This window comes from Strix aluco, chromosome 33 (genome assembly GCF_031877795.1).
Source record: "Strix aluco isolate bStrAlu1 chromosome 33, bStrAlu1.hap1, whole genome shotgun sequence".
NCBI lineage: Eukaryota > Metazoa > Chordata > Aves > Strigiformes > Strigidae > Strix > Strix aluco.
This window is the reverse complement of record NC_133963.1, coordinates 672,931-683,898: the sequence shown is the minus strand read 5'-3', so window position 1 is coordinate 683,898 and position 10,968 is coordinate 672,931. Positions and strand designations below refer to the sequence as shown.

At 40.3% G+C, this 10,968-nt stretch overlaps 1 pseudogene; it reads right to left on the bottom strand.

Moving 5' to 3' along the window:
* Positions 1-1,074: 1,074 nt before the first annotated feature.
* Positions 1,075-10,968, bottom strand: part of LOC141916969 (serine/threonine-protein kinase 31-like) — a 50,355-nt pseudogene continuing 40,461 nt past the window's right edge.

Genomic DNA, 10,968 nt, shown 5'->3' with positions numbered 1-10,968 from the left:
TGCCAAGGTGGTGTCTTCAACCCCTGGGGACTGTATTATTGTTCCTGAGGGCTCCCCAATTCCCCTGGTGCTGCTTCTTGACCTTTACACGCTACATTTCCACATTCTTCATCCAACAGGACGCAGCTTCAGTAATTCCTCTACAACATACTAGTCTGTCAACAGCGCTGTCCAAGAGCGACACCCAGAGGCTAAATGTACTGCTGCAGCAACTCTGCACATTTTGACCTGTTTCTTTCTAAGAAAGGAAAACCTTCATAAAGATAAGCAACAATTTCCTGCAAAAATAAAGAGCTGACAAAACTCTTTCAATGGTAACATTAACAGTAAAGTGTTCCAAGCAAACAGACACGCTCATGAAAAGCACACCTTTACAGCTGTTGTGAACAATGTTTAAGAACAGATGATATGTACACGCACTTATGTAAAGCAAATGAGCATTTTTACAAATGCGTGCCTACAGTATTTTGGCTGGCAGCAGCACTGCAAAGGAGCAACTAGAAGGATGTCTGCTCTCTATAAAGCCAACTGCATTATTCAAATGCAGAAGAACAGAGAAGAGGCAGGCTGCCCTCCACTTCCTTTACCAGTTCTCAAAGCAGTACTATTTTTTTTCCTTAAATCTTGAAGGTGGCTGCTGTAGGAACATCTTGACTATGCCATAACAAAAATACTCCAGCAAAAAGGTGCATCTAGAGCATCTTTAAGAGGAACATATCTGGAATCACAGCATGAAGGGTAGAAAACTGGATACAAAAACAAGTTACTAAAGGTTCATCTTTAAGATCTCTGGCATCTAACAAGACTGTTCTCTGTAAATTTAAAGCCTATATAACGGACAAAGAAAAAGGCTGACAAACTAAGAACACAGTCAGTAACACCACACTTATACCCCTGAACACTTACTTAGAATAGAATGCGTTTAAAAGAAAATGCAGTGAAGACTGCGTAATCACAAAACATGACTGCACCTACCAAACCTTTTATATTTTGAAATTTCAGATCAGGACAACGATTTCACAACCAAACAAAAACAGAAGTCTCCATCAAACAACTGATGAAAAAGTTTCACATCTATTGAGTAGGGTTTGCTCCATTCTCCTCAGTTAATCACTTTTTTTTTCCCCATCTGTCTTCTCAGAATCATGGTCTTTACACGGCTCAGGTTCTTCACCTGGTTGTGGTGAAACTGGAATCGTATCCACCTCAAGGAAGCAATCATCCCTCAGCACCTGCTCAGCCATCAGTTTGTTACGGCAGAACCAATCCAGGAGAAGAGATTTAACTTTATCATCCTGCAAACAGAGGGAGTTTCATCAGTAAGTAAACCAAGCTCAACTACAAATAACAACTAAGTATTTGATGAACACATCTTGTAAGTGCTTAGGGCCCAAAGCCCTCACAAAAGGTTGTACCACGGTATTCCCAATGGTCAGCAACACTTGACACTTTGCTCATTAACAGCAAAATAAAAGCAAGTGTTCAGCACCAGGTCTGTCAACCTGGCGCCAGTAGACTTCACAGAAGAGCATGCGCTGTTATATTTTAAAATATCAATTCACTGAAATACCGTGAGTTATAGAAATACTGACGCTGGTCTTTCTACTGAGAAGGAACAGAACAGGTATCATTCACCTTCTACAACTTCATCTTTTAAGTTCTGTCATATTGCTTCATCTCTCTACAAGAGCACAAGAAAGGAAAACAAACTAAAGTAATGGGCCCTAAATCAACAGCAGCTGTTTTGCTGTTCACCCATCACTTATGCTTAGGCTCTTTGGATTTATCAGAAGGGATTACATACCTAAATGCTTAGCACATGACCAGTGCCAGACTCCATACACAGAACATAAAACCACAGCTGCTACGCTTATGCATAAACATCACCTGTTGAGGGAGGAAGAGCACACACTGGATTTGGAGCAGGGGACTGCAAGAGACAATCTCCAAGACTGATCTCAAGATGTAGACTACCAAAACTCAATGGGACCAAAATCCTTCCATAGGAAGTCTGGCTTGTTCAGGGTCTCCCAACACAGCAACACCTCTGCCCAGGGTCAATAAACCAGCCAAGCACAAGATACCTGTACACCTCTCACCTATCCCCATTTCACCCAGACTGAAGAATCACTGTGATGCGAAGAAATGCACACATGTAGTCAAAACTGGAAGACAGAAACAAGCAGACAATTTCCAACTCTTCCACTAATTATCAGAGTGACTCTGGAGAATCAGCCACTCCCCAAACAATCTGAAATCTAGCTGAAAAGATGAGATCTGAAAACTGTTGCTGTTACAGACATAAGAGATTGTTAAATGTTTAGAAAACATCTAAAATGCTTAAAGGAAAATCTCTAGTTAAGAAGATCCAAACATGTGCAATGAAATACAGGAGTGAACCACGACTACACACTTCCTCTGCAAAAAGTGAAGAAAGTCTGGGCATTTAAAGAGCTTGACAAGCTTTGTACTTGTGTATTTGCATTTCATGATATTATCAAATGTCTGTCAACACCAAATATCCCCTTCTCACCATCTTTTTGCACTAAGGAAACTGGATTGATTTCACAAGGAATACTGCTGTAGGACAACATTTCATCGTGTCTACTCCATTCCGTCGTGCTTGCTCTTACTTTTTTTTAAAAATAAAAATCTGTAAAACTGGATGCTGAAACACACTGAACACTGAAGCTTGGCATGGCAAAATGAGTGGCTACAAGAGCTTGTCTCTAAACTTTCCTTTTCCTCAACAGTTACCTAACATTAATATCCCCATTTTAAAGCTTAACGTTATTTTCCTGGGGCAATTTTACATTTGCTGAAGACAACAAAAATTTTACTAGTTGCAAGTACGAAGTCAAATTCCCTGACTTCTGAAGAGACAGGTTCCTAATTCAAATACCTCCTTGGAGTCTATAACTTGGGTGTCATTCGATCAATAGTTATCTGTGAAGAAGCTGTTCCTCCTGAGACTGGAGTTAAATATTAAGAAAAGTCAGGGGTTTTCTACCTTCTCAAACATCATTTTATTTGTGCATGCTATTTAGAATTATCCAAGCAGTCAATTAAGAACATTTTATCAACCCAGCACTTCCAATGCAATGTTTGACTTTAAAAAAAAATAATCAACTAACCACCAAGAGCACTCTAAACTTCCTCATCTGACAATTAACATACCATGACAACCACATCGACCTCAGACGTTCCATCTTCTTTTATGCCAAACTCCGAGTTTTGAACACAAAGCTGTAAATGAAAAGATACATAATGCATAACACTGGTGGGGTTTTTTCCCTTTAGTTTAACAAAGCCAAACATCAGTCAAGGAGATTCCAGGTTTCAAGTGAAAATGGATTGTTATAGGCAAATGGCAGGGAAATGCTTTCTTCCCCAATTTCACAGTAGGGTAAAACATGCAAGGGGCTCAAGTTCCCCTTACACAGAAACAATGGGGAAAAAAGTTAGCATCAGAAGAAACTTTGAGGTCAAAAGAAATAGACTTTTAAAAATATGACTTGAAGTCCATGCCCAAGCTGTACCTTTAATTATATAATCCTCTTTAAGAAATGCTGAGGGGTAAGCGCACTCTGACAGACAAATGTGAACCCTGTACCTGTACAAAGTAAAATTTCCCCAGTCTTTACTATAGCCTAGAACCATGCCCAAGTACAGCATTTTTCAAAACCCGGCCTGCAGGTTAATCTGAAAATGCCTCTATTCTGAACAATTACAGAGACAGCACAAGGAAACGTGTTTAGTCAGTGCTGGGCGCTTGTGACAGAGCAGCAGAGAACTTGGAAAACCACTGTCTCGATTTTAGAAGTGGCACTGTTGTTTAATGAGGGAGAACACAATTTCAGCTGCCCAACATGAAACTGGCAACTGTTGAACATAATACTAACACTTGAGCTAAAGTTTTCCATCAAATGATCAATACAACACCAAGTCCACGCTGCAGATGAGTTACACGTGGATTAACCTGAAATTCAGCTGGCAAACTGGGATGAGGTTTCAGAAGAATGCTGATCTTGTCACATCCCAGATATTCTCTTCAAGAAGAGCCAGCCATTCGTAAAACTGCCTTTGGTTTTTGGGGTTTTTTACTTTTTTTTTTTTTTTTAACCTCTCTTCTGCTCGTAAAAACCTTTTTTCTAGAACAGATGAAGATCTGGATAGTGGTACTGGAAGTGCTCTGACTGAACCATACCACGTTAATAAATTATAAGGATCTGTGATATTAAGCTACACTTTAGTTCATCTATTTCAGTAGAAAAATTACTTGATTTGAAGCAACTGCTTCCTAAATTGGGAATAAAACATAATGAAGAATGACTTTTATATGAACCGGCTTCATGTTCTCAGCACCGGTAACTGACAGCAGCTCCCTATCAACTTGCAGTTGACACCTCTGTTACGAAGCGTTTCCAAGATGCTGTGGCACAGAAGGGATTACCAAAGCCATCACTGTGCAGCTGGCAGAACCACCAGTGTTTCCCAGGAAGACCCCCATGTACCTGGAGCTCCAACCAGTACCCAGCAAAGCTGCTCCCGTATATCAAGCACTCATGTGAAATCACTGCCTGGGAACGTCAGCACTTGCCGGGCAGCCTGTGGCTTTTCATGTCTGGGAGATTTCAAGTTTTCCCATTCAGAACACGGGGCACTGACACCATGGTTTGAGGAGGCAGCCATAGAGTGCCAGAAGACAAAAAGGAGATGGAAGAGATGCTGTGCAACATGCCATCAAACACAGGAAAGGAGATTGCTTTCTCCTCCCCAGCATAACACACACTAAGAAACAAAACACCCGTCTAAGCACTGCTGCCAGCAACAAAACACGTGACGGTCCCATCCCTGCTTTCATCTTTCCTCTCTTGAGGAAAATTTACAGAAAAAATGCACTGTCTTCTGCCCACAATGGTAACTCCCATTCATTCCACACTTACCTCTCAGTTGGAAATATGAACACTTATTTAGCCAAAATAGTCCAAAGCAGAAGTTGGAGATAACATTTGTTGCTCTTTATAAGCCTGCTACAGTTCCGTAGTATTTCTAGAAACTCTCGCACAAGCCATGACATACCCAAAACAGAAGGCAGCCGTAAGCGTACGTGTCAGAGGCTGGAGAAGCTGGCTGTCCCATTTTCAGCTCAGGAGAAACTAAGCTCAGGGTACCGACAACCAGAGTGTTTGCAGCAGCACGTTCTTTCTATGGGGAGAAAAATTGTACCCGTGATTTCAAGCAAGACCAACAGCACATGCGTCAACTTTACCACAGAGTTCTGTGCTGACCCAGACTGAAATGTAAAATCCTCCTTTACTGATCACAAAAAAGTGGTGTGTAAAGGAAAAAAAGAGGTAACGTCACACATCTACCATCTGTAACAGTAACAGAAGAATAGGGACGGCAGATCCTATTCCTTAGTAGAACTATTTAAGCTCATAAGGTGGTATAGATTGCAAAACTTCTCAAATTAGAAAAAAAAAAAAAAAAACGGTATTAAAAGACATTTAGCACTATTTTAGAGAACTTCAGCTCTAAAGTTCAGTTCTGTCAGCTTTCCTATTTTTTCTTCTCTGCCTTTCCGGTCTTTACCTGAAACTAGCTGCTTCCTCCCTCCTGGTTTCCAGCATATTTTAGGACTGCCTACTGTCAAAATAAAAGCTAGACCCTGAGTTTCTATCCTCTTCCATGACAGCAGCCAGCGCCAGCTATAGCCAGACCGAAGAAGACTAGTCTCCAGACTGCCAAGAGTACTTGGTAACACACCAGTTACCAGCTCCACTCATGCATTTGTGATCACGCAGAAAGTACAAGCACTGAGCAGTACTGACACCCCTATAGCCAGGGCACAAACTGGATCCAGGCTGTGAACCACTGGTGGAACTTTCCTGCTCTATCACACATGAGCTGCTCATTTCAGCACAGCCCATACCTGCAGGGAGGAGTAAAGAGAGAGACGGTCTTCCCCAGCTCTTGCAATTTTCACAATGACACCATCTGTACTGAACACGACCTTTCAGAAAATTCAGCTGTCAAAAATTTTTAAAGCATGTCTCTGTCGAAAAAATGAAATTTATTTCAAGGGAAGCACACTCTGCTGTCCAAACATTTGACACTCTTCATGAGATTAACAGATAATGCATTTCCAAAGCAGAAATAAGGGTTCTCAATGAAAATTAATGTCTATTAGGTTTATTATATTAATAGGACATAATACATATTAATATTTTAAAAATTAAATAGGCATGAAGCAGACCTCTAGCACAAAAATGGTTTAGCTCAAACAACTTGAGTTTAGAAAGTCAAAAAGGTGACTACAGCAGACACCATTATTGGAGACTTTGCTATGTAAACACAATGAATAGCAAGAAAAGAGCTTGTGTTCTTAAAGAACATTAGATTTTCCCCAAGAACAACTATGAAAGTCTTTACTACAGAAACTGAGGACTAAATCAGAAGCACATATAAATACAGGTATATGGAGGCAACATGTAAAATCCTGTTAATTTCCCAAATACCACAACAGATTAAAACACAGACGAGAACCCCATTACCTATGAAACAGAGAGGCAAAGACTTCATACGAGCTCGGCCAGCCCTTCTTCAAACACGAGTTCTGACTCTCGCCTCTGATGATGCTGATTACCGTTAAATACACAAGACAGCCAGCCAGCAAACAACTACTGCAGCTTCTCTTTTTTGTTCCACTGGTTTGCTTAACCAGAGCCCACACTCAGTAATTCTTTTCTTCCCCTCCAAGATTAGATTAAGTTTACAAAAACTTCAACAAGACTCAAACTGCCCAACCCTACCCGAAACATGAAACAGGAGTCTCCCTGCTAAGCACAATGTTTATCAATAAACCCTTTGAATCGCACAGTTGTCTGTTTTGATACATAGCTCTGACTAAAAAGTCACTAAAGGATGGGGGTTTTTTACCTCTGATTTTGTGAAATCAAAGTCTCTGAGGACTCCTCGTTTTTGATTCACAGCAAAAACATTATTGTCATGCAAAGATCCATGTACTACATTAGCTCCATGCAACCTTTGCAGACCTCGCGCCACTCCTTTCATCACTTTTAATGCCTCCTCATGATTTAATTTGTATGTTTATTAAAAGATTGACATGGAAAAAACAAAGCACAGTATCAAGTAAGTTTCTATCCAGAACTAAAACTTTTTTTTTTTTTTAATGTCTGTACACATTCAAAGCTCATGCCAATTGTTTTATGAAGTATGGATTCATTCCCAGTAAGATGATGACGTGCACAGTCAGGCAGGGAAAAAAAAAATGCAGTCAGTGATTAACATATCACTAACATGAAAAAATAGGGGGGGAAAACAAACAAAAAAACCCCCACATCACTCCACACACAACTTGGACTTTTACAAGTAGGCCCAAGTCAAACAGAACTAGAGAAAAGACTTCTAACTACTGCTTCTTTGAGAAGGGATGACTACCCAAACTGCCTACACTGTGTGGGGAAGAGGGAAAGGAAAAGGAGGGGGAGCAAGTGAGGGAGGAGAGGGAAAAAAAATAAAAATTTGCACACACAGCATGCTCTAAAACTTCAATACAGAATGCCTGTCCCTGAACATCTAACATGTTCAACTCCAGTACTTGTAAGATGTACTAGAAATACAGCTGAGGCATTAGTTTCAATTAAAAAAAAAGTGTATCCAAGCAAAATCTCTTTTAGGAAGTTATAAACTACTGCCTGATCAGATGCTAAGAATGCCAGTCAAGCTATCCTGTGCAACTTTGTCAGTCACTGTCAGCCACCACAGGAAATACACTGGTGGAGCAGCATCAGCACCATAAGATAAAGCAAAACAGTAAGAGTTCAGTTCACAAGCATACAAAATAAAATGTTGATAGTTTAAGTTGTTATACTTACTTCTAAAGTTAACGGTGTATCAGCTTGTAAAGCTCTCAGACTTGCTCCTGGGTAGTATGGGACCATTATATATACACCAAAGGACCAGACTTTAACAACAACAACAAAAAAAAAAAAAAAAAAAAAAAAAAAAGGATAAATGTTTCAAATATCAGGAATACTGGGAAGTTTAACATGTACTAGTGTGATAAACCAATTCATTATGTTTACTAAGTTTTACTCAGAAAGGAAATATTTTTCCGCTTCAATGCTCCACCTTGAAATATGTTAAAGCTTTAAGGTCCAACTGCAAGTCTTTCAGCTTAAACCAGAAATCAAGATCATCAGTTTGAATCTTGCCTTGCAGAAAAGAAGGAACAACACTTGCAATAGTCCAGATTTCTCCTGCTGATTCCAAGCTCTGTGATACTTGGTAACTCCTTCTATCACTCTGGCTTCTGAGCTTACACATATAAAGTAGCCCTTAAAAACAAAACAGACACCCAAGCTATTACTCCTAATGCCTGTAACATTACTGAACTTTTTCTGTTTTTAAAGAAATGCATATTGTTAGGTGCCACCAAATAACTTTCTCTGAACACAGAACTCAATTCTAACGGTCATAGACTGTTCCCATATTTTCTTATTAACTCTTAGAAAGTCTGTACCAACAAAACAGGGAGCATGTCTCTAATCTCAGATTTAAATGAAACAAGTCAAAAGCAAGAAGAAGAATATTTACAACTATGCTTCCCATAATACTAAATCCCCTGGGTTCCCAATTGCTAGCAGATTGGTAGAAAAGCAGAGCAAGGGAAAAGCAGCAGTTCCTGAAATATCTCAGTGAAATCATCAGGAAGACAAACCAGCCTCTCCAAAGAGACAGGAGTAAGGAACAGGATTAAACATCCACCAGGTACCAGAAAGAACAGACAGTAGAGGGGAAGCACTGTTCACTACAACAGTCCTCAAAAGAAGTTAAAAAAAAAGAGCTGGAAGCAATTCAGAAGGAAAACAATGCTTCATGTTCCACAGGCCCCAACAAAAAACTCTGCCATCAGAAAAGGGCTGTTAAATACAGGGATACGAAAGGAACAGCAGAGTTCATTCGGAACCAGCACGTTAATAAGCCAAGGCCTCACCTGCAGCGCCAACTGAAACCAGCACCAGCATTACCTTTAAAAGAACCTTCTGGCCCTGAATTTCTGAACACATTAAAGGTCGCTTTGTGCTCAGTTCCTTCATGGGCTCAAGACCCAAGAGGTCTCGCTCCAGGCTGCATGTCAGCAGTCCGCCAGAACCCTGAAGCACATGCACACACAGATCCAGGGTAAGCACGGGGCATGTAACAGCAGGTAAGATTCAGAGGCCTTGACTACGTCTCCTCTTCCTCAATCAACTTAGCGAAGCACAAAACCAGCTGGCACATGTTAAAAAGCATCTGTTGCCAAGAGGCTGGCCATGATGAGGCAGCTAATGAAATATATTCCTTGAACATCTCCCAGAAGAAGGGGAGAAGGAGGAAGACACAGCAAACAATGGTCAGGGTGTTTGTCCCCCAAATGAACAGAGACTGTGCAGAGCATCGCTGGTGCAGAGCCTTGAGAGTGTCCCGAATAATAACCGACTGCACTCAAACAGTCGCTGCTTACCATAGAGTTTAGAATTCCTACTTCTGGATAAAGAAGCGGTAACTCAGGCAACCAGTTCTGTACCAAATACGTAAGCTTCTCCTAAATGAAGGAAACAAGGCCCACAGCTTCAGGTCACTAGTTTCTGACATATGTAAACTTACACTGACATTTGCAATGTATACCCAGGACATTCGAATGTACATTGACCATGACTGTACCTCCTTCAACAACATTATTCAAAGTAACACTGCCATTCACTTTTTTTTTTTTAAAAAAAAAAGCAAACCAAAAAGAAAAACCAACACACAACAAGAATACAGCAGTTCAATATGGACAGATTTTTGAAATCTCTCGAAGGTGAGTAGTCTTAAGGCCCCAAACAGCTCATACACTATCATGGAAAAGATTTCATCTCTTCTAGAAGAGGCTTTACTAGACCTAAGCAAAGGAAAACAACTTCATCACGGGTAAGTGGGGAAAGATAGAAATCAAGTAGTAACACAGACCAGGCCAGCATCTCATGCATCTCCAGACCTCACAGAGCTGTAATGCTGCAAGGGAACTATGACACACAAATGTTGTCTCTGCGGAGATAGACATATCGCCACCACAAATTCTGGCGCCCTTCTGCTCGCTCACAAGGCAATGGTTTCCAATTCTTCCCTCCATATAAAGGACTTCGAGGAAGGGTGATCTCCTTCACTTCAGGATAAAAGCCTGTTTTAACCTAGTCATAAGGAAACGTTCCCCTTCCTGCAAGAAATACAGTCTTTCTTCAGCAACTGAGCTTACAATTTTATCTGTAGCTCTTCTGGCTTGAGAACTACAGCTCACATCTTTTTCCTCACCTCACCCCCTTACGTCGTAGGGAAGGGCGGAAAGGTTTAAGAAACCATGTTCACACAGAGATAAAAGTGATTGGCCTCCATGCCTTCTCCCATAGGTTTCACCAAAAAAAGGGCCATATTAACATTCAACAACATAAAAATCACATTTTTTGTTTTACCCAGAGTGCACATTAAAACAATTGAAATGCAGATGTGCTTCATACAGGTTTCTTTTAGTTGCCTAAGTAGTTTAATACTTACATATTCTTCTTATTCCTTGGATATTTCCTGAAGAACCCTATTTTGCAGATCAGCAATTTCCTCTTTCATTCTTTTCATTTCAAACTCATTGTAATCATCAGACTGCATTAGGAATAACAAAGTTACAGTGTATAACTCTCATTCTGCTATCATACCAAACAGTAACCTACTATATCAGGATTAAAAAACAGCTTCCACATCACAGTTCTGGAGTTGAACATATTCTCAGATGCATATTTTACTCAGTCTCCTTCCTGGAAACCCAAGAGATTCTCTTAAAACCTAATCTCTGAGAAAGTTGTTCTCTTTATTTATGTGACACACCAAATGTTCTAGCCATTTGCCTGCTTGTTTCCTAAGTCACAG